Source organism: Corvus kubaryi, unplaced genomic scaffold (assembly GCF_017639235.1).
Source record: "Corvus kubaryi isolate FWS band 111438036 unplaced genomic scaffold, C.kubaryi_AGA036_p1.0 split3-131, whole genome shotgun sequence".
In the NCBI taxonomy this organism is placed as follows: Eukaryota; Metazoa; Chordata; class Aves; order Passeriformes; family Corvidae; genus Corvus; species Corvus kubaryi.
Window position 1 is genome coordinate 7,482,506 of NW_024582083.1, and position 18,598 is coordinate 7,501,103.

The window sequence follows — 18,598 nt, forward strand, 5'->3', positions numbered from 1 at the left end:
CCCTTCCCCTGTCGGAGCCACCGGCAGCCGCCAGCCCCGCAACAAGTGCGGGGCCCCCCGGCCCGGCCCGGCCCGGGCCGCGCCGCGGCCCTCCCGATCCAACGCCCCCGCCTTTGTCTGTGCGTCCGAGCTCCCTCCCCAGCCGGGATGCGGCGGGTACCCCCCGGCCGCTCCATCTTCGCCGCGCCCGCGTCTTCCCTTCCCCCCCCCCCCCTCTCAAATGTAGCAGCGGAATCGGGCTCGGCCCCGGACCCTGCAGCCCGACCTTTTGTTTTTAAAACCGATGCGCATCTGCCCGGGAGCCCCCGGTGCCCCGCACACGGAAACGGCGGCAATGCGGTAAAAAAAATAAAATTAAAATTAAACAAGAAGAAAAGAATAAATAGAAAAAATAGAAAACAATTCAAAATTACCTTGCCGGCCCGTTTTCGCGGCCCTTATATAATTCCTCAAGGTTACCGCCGTTGCCAGGGGACACGAAATGGAAATGAAAACAGGCGCTGAATAATCGCGGGAGCAAAACTAAAAGTTCAGTGCCTCCGCCCGGGCGGAGAGAGGGCCAGATCGAAAGCAAAACAAGGAGAGGAAGCGGCGAGGCCGCCGGCGCTTGGAAATCCCCCCGCCTCTCCGCCGGGCCGGGCCGGCCGCGCAGGCGGCGGGGGCAGGGCTGCGGCGGCAGGCGCGGAAGCGCTGCGCCCGTCACCGCAGCGCCGGGGCACGGCACAGCACGGCGCAGCACAGCGCCGGGGCACAACACGGCACAGCACGGCACAGCGCCGGGGCACGGCACAGCGCGGGGCTCCGCCACTGCCCCCCCGCCGACACCGGCTCCCGCTGATCCCCGGCCTCCCGCACCACTCGCTGGTCCCGCAAGGGCTGTACCGAGAGCTGGAGCCAGCCCGAGGGAGCGAGGAGCGAGGGAAATCTGTTCTGGGACGCACAAACCCAGGGCTCAAAGCAGGTTTTGCCGGGGACCAGAGAGGAACCCCTGCCGCTCAGCTCGACCAGCAGCGACTGAATCGCTCCCTGCGTCTCTAGCCCCTCTTGCTGAGGTGGGAGTCTTGGTTTCGCTCTGGTACACGCGCATGCTAGGGCTGTCACTGCCTTTGGAAAAGGACAATGTCGTAGTTCCACAACGAGGACAATTACAGATCAGATCGCTTTGAACCCAGCGAGGCTCAAGCAGCTGGCATACTTCAAGAGAGAGCTCTTGGATTTCAACAGATTTTACAAACTGCTGTTAGTTATGGAATCAATGTAGAGACCAAAGCTTTCGACAGGATTTTGATAATCCCGATTGAAACTACAGTAAATAAAATTGACTGAGGAGAGTTTGTAATGCGCCATTCCTAGCCTTAGCCATAAATGATAAAGGAAAACAGCACTTGGAGGCTGGAGGAGATATGAAATGTAGTAATTTCAAAAGACTGTATATGGAGACAGACAGGTGTATGCCTCTCTCACATGCACACGTATCTATACATGTGCTGTATGCAGGTACATACATGCATTCAGGCAGGCAAGCGGTGCAGCTCCCTGTGTGGCTGCATGATGCACAGCTGTCAGTGGTGGGAGAAGTGCCGGGACACAGGGGGTGTGCAGGGAGTGGCACAGGGGAGTGGTTAAGGAGCTGTGTGCTCTCCAGCTGTACAGCAAATGGAGAGGGAGGTGTTCCCCAGGTGCTGTGTGCTCTGAGGATCCTCTGTGGCAGCATCCCTGGACATGCAGAGGACACGGAGCTAGCAATGGGATAGGAAGTCCACCCTTGTGGGTGACGAGATCTCCTGTTTTGAAAAGACGTTCCTTGCACTGAGAACATCATCACAAAATGATTTTGGTTGGTAGAGACCTATGGATGTCAGCAATCTACCACCTCCCAAAAAACCACTGCAGCCTAGGAGGTGGCTGTGGTCCACATGTGCACCAGTGAAGTAGGAAAGGTAAAGGAAGAGGTTTGGGAAGCAAGACATAGGGTGGCAGGTAAGACACTAAAATCAAGCATCTCCTTCTAAACTTCTCAAGAAACATTCCCAGCAGTAAGGAGAGGTCCACACTGATGTGGAGGGGCACAGGTTCCCAGAGCAGCTGCACAAGAGAAGCAAGGAAGGTCCTACTCACATGGCTGATACTCCCAGATACTTCCAGAAGAGACTGATTTCCATGAAGTCACAGTGGAATGAGAATGAGGAACATGGGACACCTGGCTTCAAATTGGCATGCTGACTGAATAGATGTGCAGGGAAAGGAAATAATCAGCAAGACATGGTAGTGACAGGCCACAGATTGTGTAGGAGGGTCAGACTAGGCTGTGGCTATAGGAAAAGGGGCTATGAACTCCATGACAAAGGAAGCAGCAAAATCAGCAAACTCCAGCAACTAAAGCCAAATTTTTATAGACTTAAGGTCTAACTGGGATAACAGTAGGGTGGTAATAACCTCTGACCAGGTTGGAGACATTTCATATGGCCAGGTTTGATTAGAGAGCAGTAAACTGATTGAAAGTGAGAAATTACTAGCCAACTTGTTCCCACTGAGAAATAAGATCTAACAGTTGTAATACCTCATGGAAGAATTGGTTCAGCACTCAGAAACTGTCCCAGAGCTGGTGGAAGATGGCAGGATAAAACACAAAGAACAGAATGGGGAGGGCTGCAACATGCCTCCCCGAGATTGCTCTGGCCCATGTGTAACAGAAATGGCAAAGATCCACAGAAGCGCAACAAACATAAACAAAAATATGGAGCCACACTTATGTTAGAGTGATTCAAGGATTTAAGGGACCAAAATTATATAGGATGGACAAGTGATAAACAACAGAAAACAGTCAGACCAGAGAGAATACACAATCATGAGTAGAGAGGAGAAGGGGTGGATTATTTGCTTTCTTTTCTAATATAAGAACTAGAGAGCATCGAGTGAAACTAGCAGGTGGCCAACTTAAAGCAAACAGAAGAAGGCGCATCTTTGTGCAGCAGGTAATTAAACAGTAGGACATCCTCCTTTGAGGTGCCAATAGTTCAGAGGGGGTCCCAAAAAAGCACCTGTACACTTTCACAGAAGAAAAAACCCCATGAGGTCTATTAAATGTAAAGGCACCCACTCTGCCTCAAGCACCCCCAAAGCCGCAAATTTCTAGAGGCTAGAAGCTCTTTGGCATCCTTTAAAAAGCCCTGACTAGAAATGCCTGCAAAAGGTACAGGGCAACATGTACAGGTACTCCAACACTTCTCTCTGAGAAAAGAGTAGAGCCACTCAGGCTGGCTTTTGCAATACTCAGAAGCAGTTATTTTTTCTAGTGTGTGCTTTTAATTTATTTGCAGGATGAGCCACCTGTGATAAATACTGCAGTTTATGGATCAGTAAATATTGTGTAGAAAAAATTTAATAATTTAGCCTCTCACTCAGAGGGTATTCTTCACAAACTGGCACTGCCATGAATTACATCAGTTGGTTTCGATTTAAGAAAACAGTCGGCTTCTCTGAGAAACACTAGCCAAGCCATTGGGCAGAATTTGCAGCTTGTTCCTGCCATTTCTTTCTACCACCTTCACATGATCTCAGTAGAGCACATTCAAGGATCTTAATGCATTCTGTGCATTGACAAAGGCCTTTCCCTCCACGTCTCCTAGCACCATAAAATCAGAAGTCATACCAGATATTTAATCTTCTGTTGTGATTCATTTTTTTAATGCTGAAAGGTAATGGGAATGGGCAGCTTTTGTTCTCTAAACTTAACTTTCAGTAGTGACTCATTCCATCCAAAGAGAGACTTTACCTCTTGTGACTTTGCTCTTTCAGTAAGACCTGACAGTTTTAAAATCAGAAAATTTAATCCAGAAGCATCATGTATCCACAGCTTTTCTTCTGCTGAACTGCCAAAGTTTGCAACTTACTCTTTAATTACCTTCCTTAAGAATCCAGCTACTGGCATCAGTTGTTTCCATTAGCATCCTGCCTTTCCTTTACAAATGAGTCACTTTTCTGGCCTGGAGTTCATTTCTGTGAGAAAAAACCTTCAAACTGGGAATCCTTTAAGTTACAGAAGGTAAATAAATATGCCAACCATCTTTTTTTTTTCTTTTTTTTTTAAAGTTTAATAATATTTTGGAGAGCTTAATAACATTTATGATATCTTCCCTTTCTGCTGCTTTTGTTGTGGCTTTTACCCTGTGTTTATGTGGACCTGACTATACCATCATTTTGGTTCTTAAAATCACTGTCACAGGCATTTGGACTATTCATATGCAGAATTGGAGTAGTTGAATTTTCTCATGGAGCTGGTACTCAAGCTTACCTACTCACAGCTGACCTGTTTATTTTTCTGATACATTAAAGTAGGAAAGATAATTTACAGTACAGGCCAGTATCAAGAAATTAAATAAATTGCAATAATCTTATAAGTCTTACTTTACTATTATTACCCACATCTTCCTGAGTGCCTACACCCATTTTTAAACATGATGCACAGTTAAATTTATTTTCAGTTTTAATTCATTCTGTGAAAAGCATTCTGATGCTGATGTAATCTTTAGCACTGATATTTTTAGATACTAGATAGTAATGACAGCTTTCTTATTAAAAAAGAGAAAAACAAACAAACAAAAAACCCATGAGATTTTTAGAGCTAAGAATTTAAAGTATTTGCATATTACTGTAACACAAATAATCACCCAAAGTATAATGGAAAAGTTTTGATTAACCTTTTAAGAAGTTCTAATTAATTTGTCCTCTGAAATCAATTTCTTTAGTTGGAGGGTTGTTTGTTTGGGGGTTTTTGTTTCATTTACTTTCTGTGTATACTGTTGTAAATAAAAGGACTGTCTGGGCTTTGGTGTTTCTGCAGTGTTCTAGAAGTATTTATGCTCATGCTAATATTCATAGAAACTAAAGTTTGTTGCTAGAACCCTGGAGACAGAGCTGGGTCTCTTCTTCCTTACCCAACCTCTGGAGGGAAAAAAATTAACTCACTTAAGTCCCAACTGAGCAAATAGGCCCTTAAATAAATGGACATGAGCAATTCATCTCGAGTTCAGGGAGAGCCTTCGTGCATCTGAAGTTAGTGTGCACACAGAATTGTGGATGGGGAGAGCCTCCCACCCCTCCTTCTTTGCCTTCATTTAGTCCAGGTTCCTTAACTCAAACTTTCTGTGGTCTTTCCCCATTTTTTCTCCCCCTCTAATGGCTGCAGGGTAGTGTGTAGCTTGCTCAGACTGCTCCTGTAGGATTCAGGCCCCTGCCCGCTCCCGGCAGAGCACAGCTGTGTCACCTCCAGTGGCAGAAGCCCGGGCCGAGGCCCTCCAGGCCAGCTGCAGCAGGGAGCCGCGGACAGCAGCAGGACCGAGTGCGGGCAGCACCACCCCAGTGCTATTCACGCAGCACAAAGAGGGAATTTCCCGGACGCGTTTCAGAGCAAATCCATCCATGGGATATTTCATTTGGTTGTGGTTGGGCTGCGCCAGCAGGGACACCTACCCATGAGAGGCTTAACAGGGCGTCTAAATTAGTGAGCACTTCTCAGCTCTCGTATTCCAGCTGTGCTGTTCTTCTGATTGCTAAGAAATGAGATCGTGGGAGTGTTGCTTTGTTTTTATTGGTAATAATTAAAGTAATAATTACAGAAAACTCTTCCAGATGGAAAAATCTATCTGCTCAGACCAGATCTCTAAACAGTAGCTTCTCTAAACCGCAAAATAAAACTTTTCTGTTGCAATTCAAAGCCTCTTACACTTTCAGGAAAGCCAAGTGTCTTCACAAAGGTGTGGCTTCAGCCAGACCAATATTATTGGGAAGGTATAACAATTTCTTAGTAGAATAGATGTCTGTCAGAGGTTATTATTTGGCTCTTTCTGACTGAATTTGCTAAGGGCTGGATAAAGTCACACCTTTGTAAAGCTGCTGCAGGAGGACAGGTAGGTGGGAAGCGCCTGTCTCGTGAGTCCCAACCAAATATATGACACAGAAGAACACTATTGAGGACTATAGTATCTGCTCATGTTACTTGTCACTGCTTTCATTTGGCTGCAGTACTTCAGCCCATCGCTCTGCCAGCTCAGCTGCTATACACAATTCATTTTATTTACTAGGAGAGAAGAAAGGGAACCAGGAATTTGCTTAACAGCCTTGTGAGATGGTTTTGGTTACTCACATCTCTTGGCCCTTGAAGCAAAATTTAGGGAGGGAAGAAGTTCTTTAAAAACATGTACAGCATCTTGACATTTCAGGGCTGGAGTGGAGTTTGGAGTGGAGAGAAAGCCTGGCTGGGAGCCAGGCTGCTTCAGCAGATCATACCTGAAAGCGATCCTGCTTAGCCCTGCTTTAATTGAGTGTTTCACTGAAGTGGAAGCTTTTATGGCAATTTTCCCAGTGAAACTGAGGTAGAATATAAAGATAAGTGATATGCTGCCTATTGGCTTGACAAAGCAGAATGAATATGTTTCTTCAGGATAATAATCAGATATTAAGAGCTTTGCTTCATATCATCTGTAAACACATGCTTTGATTTATTAATTCAAAACTTATTTATTGTGAAAAAGAGCTCAATTCTATTTGTTGAGGGGAAAGACACTTTTCTCTTTCCACCTTCCTGTTTGTAGTGGATTTTCACATAAAAAGAAGACTTTCCAGGGATATTTGTTGCAGAAATGTTAACCAGGCACATTCCCCCATCAATCGCTCCCTGAAGCAGATGATACTCTTCCTTAAATCCTGCCTTGGTTGCATGGCTTTGTGGGAGAGGGTTCCACCCCATGATTGGGGTGTTTGCCTCCCCTCCAAAACTGGAGGACAGGAGGACAGAAGGAGGCAATCCACCCATGGGACTTTCCCCAGACTACCCTGGGCATCTCCTCACAGATGTGCCCACACGGACAAACCGGCATCCCAGCTCCCATACCCACTTCTCATGGTCCATGCCAGTGCACCCCTTTGCTGGGCAATGGGGGTCGCCAGGGACCACTGCCCACGTCAGGAGGAGAGGCAGGAGGTGCTGGGATGTGGCCATCTCACTGACCTCTCAATGGTGAAGATGCCAATAAGAGGGGTCTTCCTCAGGGGGTCTCCTGCTGACAAAACAGGCAATTCTCTGTGTGCCCCCCAGCTTGTCTGACCCTGCAGCAGCCCTTGTGCACATCTTATGCTACATGTTTGGAAGGCTGTTTAAATATACCTCCAGCCTTTCATCCTCGGTGCACTCCCCATCTCAGACTACAACACCACCCAACATGACCACAAAAAGAGAAAAAAAGAGGGACCCAATTATAAACAGTTAATTTAAGGCTTTTCTGAAGTTAAAATCACTACAAGTTACAAATCCATTTCCAGCTCACCACCCTCTTTAAAGCTTTGGCTCTTTTACCTTTCCTAATCAGTGTTTAGTTATTAACAAAAGAATAATTTTTGGATAACAAATCCTGTCTGCTGACTGCCTTCATGTATGTGGCCTGGCAACCTGATCTCCAGAGTGCTTCTCCATAACCTCTGCATATCCAACTGACCATCCTCTCAAAGCAAGAGCAGATGCAGCATCCTCTGGATGCACTGGACTAGCTCAAGATGAGCTCCTCTGCTGCACCTTCAGTGCTAGCTTGTCAAGCCCAGCAAGTTAATTTTCTGAAAGGCAGCAGCTGGCCCTGCTGAGCAGTTTCTGGAGTGCAGCTTGTCCATGACTCATCTTTTCTGCAGCCCATCTCACTGCGCCTCTTTTTTGACAAGTCATTTCTGCCACTCTGGCCGTTGCCCTGCTCTCAGATTTGCTAAGCCCACATAACTGAGGCTTTCAGAAGCGAGTGGATAGTCAGTGTCAGGGTCTGAACAGGAAACCTTTCATGGCATAGCAAAAGCTGACATCAATTTTAAGTCATCTATTCCCATAATCTTTCGTTGCTACTGGGATCTTGATAGGGTTACTGGGGTGTTATGTGGCATTTTTTTGAGGAAACTGCCTTGAGGTCTTCAGAGAATTGCTGTAATGCAGCTGGAAAGATGCTGAGTTGGTATCTGAGCACAAGGACAACCCTGGACAGGGTTGCTTTACCACTTTAAAAGAAAGAGGTCGTGGGAGGGGAAGGGAGGAGGAAAGCTCTTGGCTATTAATAGAGAACATGAGTAGGAGCTTTATTTTGAATGGCTTCCTTAATTACTGACATGCAATGCAGAAGCAAGGCTCATGATGCACCCTACCTGCTGACTTCCCAAGCACAGATCAGAGAGAGGCAGACAGATAAAAGACCACTGCTGTGCAGGGGAGTTTTAAATAGGCCAGGCTAAAACGCCCAAATTAAAAAATAACCAGGAGATCAATCAACCTTGATCTTCAGAGGGACTGTCTCTTAAGGTAGGCCAGTGGAGTCAGTGCTAGCTCAGACTCAGAAAATTTAAGTTCTTCCCAGTCTTACCTGCCTGCTGTGAGGTTTCCTCATTACTCTTATTTCTCTCAGACTGTCTTTTATGTCCATGTGGATAAGTTCCCAGAGATAACAGCTGTCTCTTCTTACTCAGTGTTACAGTGTCTGGTACAAACTTGTCTCTCTGTCTCAGGAACCCTGCTCTCCTACAGTGCTACAAGAAATAATATTGCTTTGTATGGTGGGTCTCCAGTAGCGCAATTAATTTGTGCTTGTGTTTTCAGTATTTCAAGTAAAACAACAACAATCAGAAGCAAGAATTTTTGGCAATTTAAAGCTAGGAGAAGGCTTGCTTCCTTAGCTCTGTAGGTCACGGCGTGACACCTGGACCCATGAACCCAACTGGATTTCGGTAGTACATTACAATAGTGGGACTATTTTGAAAAACACAAATCAAGTGCTTGTGGTTACTATTTGCACCTTGCTTTCAGTAATTACATGTGGGGTGGCAAATCCTCCTTCTAGTGAAAGGAGTACTCCACAGGTATGCATGTTATGATGCTTATAACCAATAACCAACCCTGCAGGAAAGTTTTAGTATGCAGGTACCAAAAGCAGAGCCAAGAGTAAACAGCTATCAGGCTGAGGCGGAGCTCCTTCTTTCACAGTAAAGTAGTTCCATGGGAATGCTGACTCACCTGCTCCCTGTATAATAGAGGTGGAGAAAAAGCAATTATTTATAATTTCACTGCATTTCTTTTCCTCCTTCACTGCCATTTCACTTGTGGAGTGGATCTGGTTGAAGAGTTAAGAGTTCTCTGTAGGGGAAAGCCTTATAAAATGATACCTTGGGCTAGATATGTAAAAGTCTGATAAGCAGGTGTTAATAGTTCCCAATCAGCTTCAAAGAAAGGGTAGTGTTTCATTGCTTGGCAAGCCAAAACTTAATGCACATAAATCTGTTGTAAATAGTTTGTGGAACAGTTGCAGAGAACATTACACAAAAGCTGTTAGCAGATCTGCTGCTAGCGTTTGTGCAGGCTTCCCCACTCTTTTCCGATTGAACTGTGTATTTAAGGTTTTCATCACATTCTCTCCCCTCTCTTTCCAACCTGGGGAATCTTATTCCTTAAGAAGAACATTTCAGCTCATCTGCAAGTACCTGCTTGTTCGCTGGTGCTGGTCCATGACCAGTCATCCAAAGCAGTGTGACTTTTAGCACCTGGCACTCTCAGCAGCAGCATTTCCCTTCACCAGTTGAGAAGTTGCAGTTTGTCCAGTCAATGACTTCTCTCCCTTGGCCAGAGCCAAGTAACACTGCATTAAATGGTTTCATGCGCAAAAAGGAGCAGACATGGAAGATAGCTCTGAGAAGAGCTTCACTACATGGCCTATCATCACATCTGATTACTCATGTACTTCAGCTACACTACTGCTTTCCCGTCCCTCAGCTTGACAGCACAGCTAAACTGAAATACCAGCCCAGACTGATCAAGATACACTATGGTTTTTTCTCCTAAAGTCACAGGGTTTGGATTCATAGAATTGGTAGAATGGCTTGGGTTGGAAGGTACCTTAAAGATCATCTAGTTCCAACACACTTGCCATGGGCAGGGACACCTTGCATTAGACCAGATTGCTCAGAACACTTTCAGTCTGGCCTCGAACATTTCCAGGGATGGAGCATCCACAACTGCTCAGGGCAACCTGTTCCACTGCCTCACCACCCTCACCGTAAAGAATTTCTTCATACCATCTAACCTAAACCTTCTTTCTTTCAGTTTGAAGCCATTCCCCCTTGTCCTGTCACTACATGTTCTTGTAAAAAGTTTCTCTCCATCTGTCCTGTAGGCACCCTTCGGGTACTGGAAGGCCTCAGTTAGGTCACCCCATAGTCTGCTCTTCTCCAGGCTGAACAACCCCAATTCTCTCAGCCTTTCCTTGTAGGAGAAGTGCTCTATCCCTCTAAACATCCTGGTGGCCTTCCTATATATTCACTCCTATAGATTGACTCCAAGAGGTTCATGTCCTTCCTGTGCTGAAGACCCCAGAGCTGGACTCAATACTCCGTGTGGGGTCTCACCAGAGTGGAATAGAGGGGCAGAATCACCTCCCCAGACCTGCTGACCGCACTGCTTTCGATGCAGTAGTTGTGGTAGTCCTGATGAGCTAAAGACATGAGAAAAGTAAAAAAGACAGGTTGCTTAAAATGCCCCTTTGTCCCCCTTCGGTAGTGGTTCTGGTGAAAACATGACCTCTCTCTAAAAGTCCAAAGCTGTAAGGCTGCTCTTCAGATCCTCATCTCCCACTTTGTGCCAGAACTTCAGTGCTGTTGCTTGCACACTAAAGCTGGTTATTTTGCTAACTTGAAGGAAATGCCCAAAGGACAAAACCCACAGGGCTTGGAGGGCTCTTTGTGTACCCATTATCACAGGACTGCTGTCCACTTGCCTTTGTTATTCCATGTTTGTCCGCCCACCTGACCGGACATGGCTGTCTTGATTTTACCAGGCCAAAGCCAGCTAATCCCTGCTGGAAGTTAAAGGTTTGTAAGACAGCAGGGCTTGATGCACTGCCAGGTACCACGGCAGTTAGTGGGGGCAGGCAGGTAAGACCTCAGGTAAGGCCCCTCCTCACTGCCCAACACCACACCAGTGAGGCTGGCAGGGCTGCCTGTGCCTTAAAACATCTTTTCTCCCATCCCCACAATGCCCATTCAGGATCTCACTTTACCTCATTAACTCTGAGTTTCAGTTTTCCCGTTTCCCAACCAAAATCCCCATGAGACCTCAGCAAGTGGAGTTGCACAGTTTGGCTGTGGCTGTGCTGTCTCCCATATACGCCTCTGGGACGTGGAGCAAAAGCAGCCTGGAAATGGGTGGCACCTGCAGTGCTGTTGACTTGTCCCTGCAATCAGTGTTTGGAGTGTTTTGCAATATTTTTCAAGATGGCAAAACAAACGATTCTCTGTTTTAGAAAGGAGGTAAATGGTGAACTCCACTACAGATATCTTATCTCTTACAGTTATGGAGAGATCAGGACACAGTTGAAGAAAGAAGCCTGAGGTAGAGGAAGCTTGCCTATGTATTTTTACACTTTTTCAGCTCTTATCTTTGGGTTGCAGAGGTTTGTGGCATTTTGCTCCAGTCTTTTGCAGGGCCTTTGCACAGAAATGTCTCATTGCTCAGTGCCACATCTACACGTACGTCCACGCTGGAACCTCATTTCCCAGATTGTGGTACCTCCATGTTTTTTTCCCTTTGCCGTCATGATTTAACTGCAGATGCGATTACAAGGAACATGGCTTAGAGCTCAAATCCAGAGGAGTGAACTGGCTCCCAGCGAATCTCCCCAAAGCTTCATACTTGCAACCTAAATGCAAGACAGTGGCAAGTTTAGCAGGGTTATTATCAGTCCTGTGAGATGTAGATTCTTTTAAAATCACCTCTTTCATTAAAATGAAGGAGTCCTAGAAGGTCATGATGTCTTTGCACTGCTTTCATTCTGTTCAGCTGCACACAGGTTACAACACCCGGTAAATCTCTGGGGCACTGTAGATGCCCATGATGATCAGTGCAGGAACAAGTGACCCACAGCAGCTGTCATTCACCTTCTCCCCAGTGAAGAAACATGTGCAGGAGTCATTTGCCACAGCCACAGGCACCCAAAAAGCCCTGATGAGACCTCACCCCTTCATATGTGTGGCATGAAATGAACATAAACAGGAAGCATAAAGCCACAGGAAATTTGACAACTGAAGTTTCCCTTTTCATAGGGTTTGGGTTCTATTGCTATATCTTATGTCAGTAAAGAGTGCTTGCTTTCTCACTCTGTTTAGGCCTTGGGTAAGAAACATATCCAAGGTATTATCCCTTTAGATTATGGAGTGCTTTTTGTTCTGCCTTCCATAGTGTTACAACCAGGTAACACCAAGTTCTAAAAATTCACACCAGGGGACGCTGAAATCCAGCCATAGGGACACAGCTTCAGCCAAAATTTGGGAAGACTGTATCAATGGGAATATTGTATTGATTTAAATGGGTTTGTAGAGCTTGACACCTGTGAATGTTGCTGCTGTCACTTGCGCATGCACTCAGGTGTTGGTAATAAGACAGCCTTCAGCTGCAGTGTGTTTCAGTCACTAAGACAAGCCTGATACTACTATTTTGTTTTGAAGTAAGGGGGAGAAAGTAATGTGCTTTTTAGCATCTCTTAGAGCAGTCTTTTTAATCCTTTACAACACTTCTTTTTCTGCTTCTCTCAGCAAAATTCTCCCATCTATGAATTTCAGAGACGAACAGTTTTTCTCCCAAGTACTCCAACTTTCAGCAGAGAATGAGGAACACTCCATACTTATCTCCTCCTTTTGTCCTGACTCACCTCTCCTCAGGGCTTTCTTCATTCACAGACACAAACTCCATTCCATCCTCTGTGCTGCTAATCCATTATCCTGTCAAGCTGAAAACCAGGTTGAACTCAGAGGCAGGACAGAGTGAAATCTGGAGCTTCCAGGTCAGTCTGTCCTGAATAATCTCTCTCTCTCTACCAGTGTGCCTGCACTGTGAGCTGACAGGGAAACAGCATGGGGAGCCCTCAGCACCTTTCCAAACGTGGAAGTAGCCTGTGATAGACCCCAGCAGAGCTCACCTTACCTACACGCTTGGCTGCAGAGGATCCGTGACTCGGCGTTTGCAGGGCATCCTCACAGCTACAACTCCTGCTCGAGAGCTCCGCAGCTCGGCTGCCGCCAGAGCTTTGCTGGACCTCCCGCAGGTGGTTTTCCCACGGACAGCTTCCTGGAGGTGGCCGTACTGGTGGTTTTCCCAGCCCACTGCTGGTCATCGCGCTGTTCCTCTTGCACCCCTCTGCTGCTTCACTGTTCTCTTCCAAACAACGTTTTTTGATATAGCCTGCTTGTCTGTTTTCAAGACTTTTCCTGGACCCCATGCCCACCAAAGCCATCCTTGCCCCACTGCCCAGCAAGTGCTCCTCCACTTTCTTCCCAGCTGACACCCCCATTTGTATGATGCTCTAGAGCAGAATCCTGCACAGCTCCGGGCATCTCTCCAATTACTCCTTAAAATGCTTCTATACTAACTTCAGAAAAACAGCAGGTCTCTTTCTACACTGCACGGCATCATTTCCTTGCCTCCTTTTCTGCCCCACTGGTGCTACCTGCTGTTTCCTTTGCTTGTGAAGTCACAGAATCACAGAATCATTTAGGTTGGAACAGACTTTAAAGATCATCAAGTCCAATTCTTGGCTGATTAACATCTTGTCAACTAGACCATAGCACTAAGCACCACGTCTAATCTTTTCTTGAACACCTTCAGGGTTAATGACCCCAAAGTCTTTGAGGTTCTAAAGTTTGGGCCTTGCCAGGGAGCTTTCCTGGAGCTTTCCTCAACTCTCTGAGGCAGCACAGGTCTGGCAGCAACTACTGCTTAAACTCATGGCTGATAGAACCAGCTGGTCCTCGGTACGTTTTGTACCCGTCTCACAATGCTAGGCACGACTCTCAGCTAGAGCAGGTGCCTCAAGCTGCTGGGTCAGCCACAGCTTTCACTTCTTCCCTATCTTCTTTTCCCTCTGTTTCTGCCATGCACCATTAAATGCTGCCACCTGAACACAATTAGCATTGGTTTACCTGGAGGTTTTTACTTATGATATTTAGGGCATGCCCTTGCTTTCAGGTTTTGTTGGTTTAGTCTTTTTTATTGCAGGTTATTGTTATGTTTTAGCTCTAAGGTAAGCCCAACCCGTGCCTGGGATCTCTCGCAGTGACTGTCCTCCCTCCTTCTTAATTTTCTCTGCTCCTTGGCCTCTTCCCCCTTGTCCCTCACCCCCAGTTCTGTAAGCCAAGCTGCTTCCTCTTTCTCCCTCTCCCTGGGACCATTTTTTGAGTATTTCTTTAGCACTTCCCCTTTTCAGACTTGCTGTGCAGCCATAGATGACGGAGGTACAGCATCTTGAGCAGACACTGCAGTAACCCTTTGCTTCCAACCGCCTGTGGCAGCACATTTTAATCTCATCAACAACTGCACAAACTATTTATAATCAGCTCTCTGATTACATTCCTGAGGTTAACATCCAAGTTGAAAGACCTAGCATAGCTGATGCACTGCTGCAAAGCCTCCTCTCTCCCAGAGGTTTCCAGAGCTGCTGGTCAGTAGTTCAAGGCCGTGGTCAGAGGTGCTACCTTCTCACCTCCTGCTCAGGTCTCCCACCTCACTGCTTCCCTTCTTGCTTCCCCTGCCCTCCCCCCTGCCTCCCACAGTGGTACCCTTGGAAAAAGCTGATCAAAATGTGCCTGTGTTGATGTGGCCCAGCAGGTAAAGCCTGCATTCCATACCCCCAGCAGGGTCTCCCCAGCTCACCCAGCCTGTGTCTGATCCTGAGGGGATGCAGCCCTTGCAGCACCCAGCTGGTGACTGGAGACACAGATGCTATTGCTTGCCCTGCTGCTGTCCCTCCCTGATGCTCAAGCTGTTTTTCTGTCACCATCACAGAGCCAGGTCACTTTGGGCAGCTAAGCCACCTGTTGTTTTTGAACTGATTTCAGTATGACCCAAACCCCCACTCTTCTTTTGTGACTTACTTAGAAAAGTGAGCGTCACCCTACAGAAATCTGGAGTCCTGCTGGCCACCGAGCCCTTAGACGTGGTCTGCAAGGAAGCCCCACTAGAGCAGAGTGCTGGCCAGGGAGGCTTATACATCACATGCAGGCATAAAATATGGGAACTAGTGAAAGGGGTGGAAGAATCTGGTTTTCATTTTGCCTTTGGATGTGGGTTGGTCACTGTGGTAGAGGGAAGGGTCTAGCATGACGTTATGGCAGCCATTTAATACCTGAGCTGTTCTAAAAAAGCAGGAGAGGGACTTTTTACAAGGGCATGTAGTGTTAGGACAAGGGGAAATAGCTTCAAACTGACAGAGGGTAGGTTTAGATTAGATAATAGGAAGAAATTCTCTACTGCCCAGAGACACTATGGATGCACCATCCCTGGAAGTTTAAGGCCAGGTTGGATGGGGCTTTGAGCAATGTAGTCTGGTGGAAGTTGTCCATGCCTGTGGCAGGTGGTGTTGAAACTAGGTGATCTCTAAGGTCTCTTCCAACCCAAAGCATTCTGTGAGTCTGTGCTTTCACTCAGCAGCACCTCAGCAAGCAGAAGCTACCAAACATAAAGCAGAGCTCCTGTCGTGCTGCTGGAGACTCGGTAAAGCTGGATCCTTCTTCTGATGCTTCTCCCATCTTCCATAGATCTCAGGAGACAATTTCACCATAATAGTGCATGCATTCTTATTCCCATATTGGGAAAGAAAACCAAGAATTATGGACTTGGCTTTAAATGTCAAGCCTGAAGGGCAGAGAGATCAAAGACCACTTGGGGTTATTTATTGGCTTCCTGAGGTCTTAATAACAGGCAGGCTGAATGAAGAAAGCTACACCTGTGGGGTCACCACTCTTACCAGCAGTGTGGGCAATGGGACCAGATGTCAGGCAGGGAAGCCACAGTCTTCCAAGTGCATGTCCAGGCTCAGAACCTCCTGCAGCAGCAGCATCCTCATCACCTAAAGGTCATCCCTCATCCAGAAATCTCATAGCCTCAGCCAAGGTGACATGGGAGTGTGCTGAGCATGGGGAGCCAGCTGAGGATGAGGAGGCAAAGAAGAGTGAAGAGGCTCAGCAGGAGAAGCATTCTATGCAGAGAAGGTTACTCCTGCCTTCAACCAGCCTTTTTGCATTGCATCATGCAGGAGAGGTATGGGCTGTGCATTTGAGGAAGTGGCTTTTAGCTGAATGGAATAAGGGAACACAAAATGTTCTGTGTTCAGTATCAGAAGTAAACAGAAAGAGGAAATGCTTGTCTCTGTTGAGAAGGATCTTGCAAATTTAAATCACCCTGTTGGTGTTTACTATTAATCATGTTTTTATGCAGATGATTGTAAATTGCCCAGTGATGGTTGTTTCCACTACTCTTTCTAAAGGTTTTGTGGTTAAATAAGTAGAACCAACATTTTTTAATGGTCATGGAGTACTGTGGTTGGTACATCTTTGCATCAGATACTCTCAAACCACTCAGATAATATTACTACTGCTTTATGCATATTCTGGAAAACCTGTTACTGGTCCATCTTTCAGAGGTAACAAGATGGATTTGCATGGTACCTTTCTGTATACAATTTGAAGGCAGGAGAACCTATTAGGTCATCTAGGTTGGTCTTCTACACACCCCATCCTACGGAATTTCATTAGGTAAGAACCTGTAAAGCTCACCATGTTCAACTAGACAGAAATATTCTGGTCTTGTGCTCAGCAGGCAAAGGCAGAGCACCACCACCAGTCCTTTGGCATTATGGGCAAAATCACTTTTGGGAAATGACTACTGTGCATCTTGTTTTCTTTTGAGGCACTCTAATTATGCAACAGTCTTCATGACAGAACATCTTGATCTCTAGGAAGAAAAGAACATTGTTTCATTTGTTTGGAAAAGCCAGGTCCTATTTTTTTGGTTTGTGATTATCCAGGAAAATCTGAACTTCAGAATCTGATTTTAAGACAACATTAAAATTAGGAGCTTACAAGGCTTTCTTCTCTCTGTTTCCACTAATTGACTGTCATGATGCAGGCAAAGCAAGCTATTGCACCAGTCATTTGTTTGAAGACAAAAACCTGTTTTGGGGGGTGCTGTGGATTTTTTTTTATTAAACATTACAGGATTATTAGTGGCATGACAGGGATCTGCAGGGGAACGTGCTCCATAGTTGGAAGTATTCTCTGTGTAGGTCTAGGGCAGCAAAAACAACCCTTTTTGCCTCAAAATCAGCTGATTCTGGTTTACTCTGACATGCAATAAGACAGGGTGGCTTTCTTGGGAAGCAGCAATGTGATGTTCTCGCATACTTTGGGATGCAAGTCCCAGGATGTAATAAACACACGAGCTGACAGACAGCAAACAACCGCTGACAGCTGTGAAAGGGTTGCTTCATTCAGCAGGTGTTTGGATTTCATTTTGAATGACTCATTAATGTGAGTTTTGGAGATTATTGTGCTATCTGCAGCGACACCCGCTGGTGATGAAGCAGTAGTATACCTCTGACCCTGGTCCCTTAAAAAGCCAGACCGGCTGTGATTGCTCCACTGTCTGCAATCAAGAGCAGGAGGCAATATACAGCTGAAAGGTAGTTTTTCCTGGTAATGAATAACATTCCTTACAGAATATGGGGTAACAAGTCTTAATTTAGCTGTTATTATTCATACTGCTAATATTTCTAATCACTAGATGTGATTTCATACACATACTGCCTAGCTTTAGCAAAAAAAAAAAAAAAATTGATCCATAGTTAAAAATATAAATTGCATGTGGCTGTATAGTAATCCAGTGAATGTATACTAATCTGGTTTAAAGTTTAAGGAGAAACCATATGAACTTCTAAGAGCAATGTATCATGTATAGAAAGAGACGTAGTACTTGGTTTAGTAGATACTCTCAGAGGTTGTTATGGGAAGAAGGCAGACTGATGGCATTCAAAATAAGGATTTGCTTAGCCAGAAGGGAGTATTTGACCTGCTGTAAAACAGACAGCATGAGTTGCCTCCCTAGTTTCAGCCTCTCTTACTTTCTTCCTCCTTCCATTGCTTAACATTAAATGTGTTTATTCAAAAAAGAAAAAAGAAATTGGTTTTAGTTTTATTGGTTTGGTTGGTGTTTTTTTTTTTGGTTTTTTTTTTTTTTTTTTTTTTTTTTTTTTTTTTTTAGTTTTACTAGAAAACAATAAAAGTTGTTAGGTATCTCATGTGCTATCTTTTTAACTTCATAACTGATTTTTGAAAAGTTTGTGATTCTGTTGGCTTTTCAAGTCAGCAAAATACTAATGTCAGACTTCTTAAAAGCCTTCTGGACACGATTTACGTGATGATCCAGGTAGTAACAGATCTTCAGGTGAAAACAGGTGTTTGCTTTCTAGCTCAGCTTGGAAACTGCAGCCACACTTGGCATGAAGGCCTCTCTTGTGGAAGCGAAGAACTGTTCCCACCAGGGTAGCATATTCACTTTCATGAAAGTGTTTTCACCCAGCCTTGCACCTGACTTGGTTTGGCAAGGAGGTCTGGTGAGCTAGGGAGCTCATGGATAATTAGGAAAATGTGATCCAGTCAAAAGGTTGAACTTGGTTAAGAGGCGAGGCAGTGGGATGGAAGATTATTACAAATAGAGTAAGTGTTTAGGAAAGACATGAGAAAAATAGGACAGATA

General features: G+C 45.6%; 1 protein-coding gene across 2 annotated transcripts in view; it reads right to left on the bottom strand.

Moving 5' to 3' along the window:
• Positions 1 to 585, bottom strand: part of IRF2 (interferon regulatory factor 2) — a 40,788-nt gene extending 40,203 nt beyond the window's left edge. Inside the window, exon 1 of one of the 2 annotated variants that reach the window (XM_042014866.1) lies at positions 414 to 585. The gene's annotated coding sequence lies outside the window, so the exon portion shown is untranslated. The remainder of the gene's footprint in view (positions 1 to 413) is intronic. The other variant, XM_042014865.1, reaches the window with a different exon arrangement.
• Between the last annotated feature and the right edge of the window lie 18,013 nt (positions 586 to 18,598).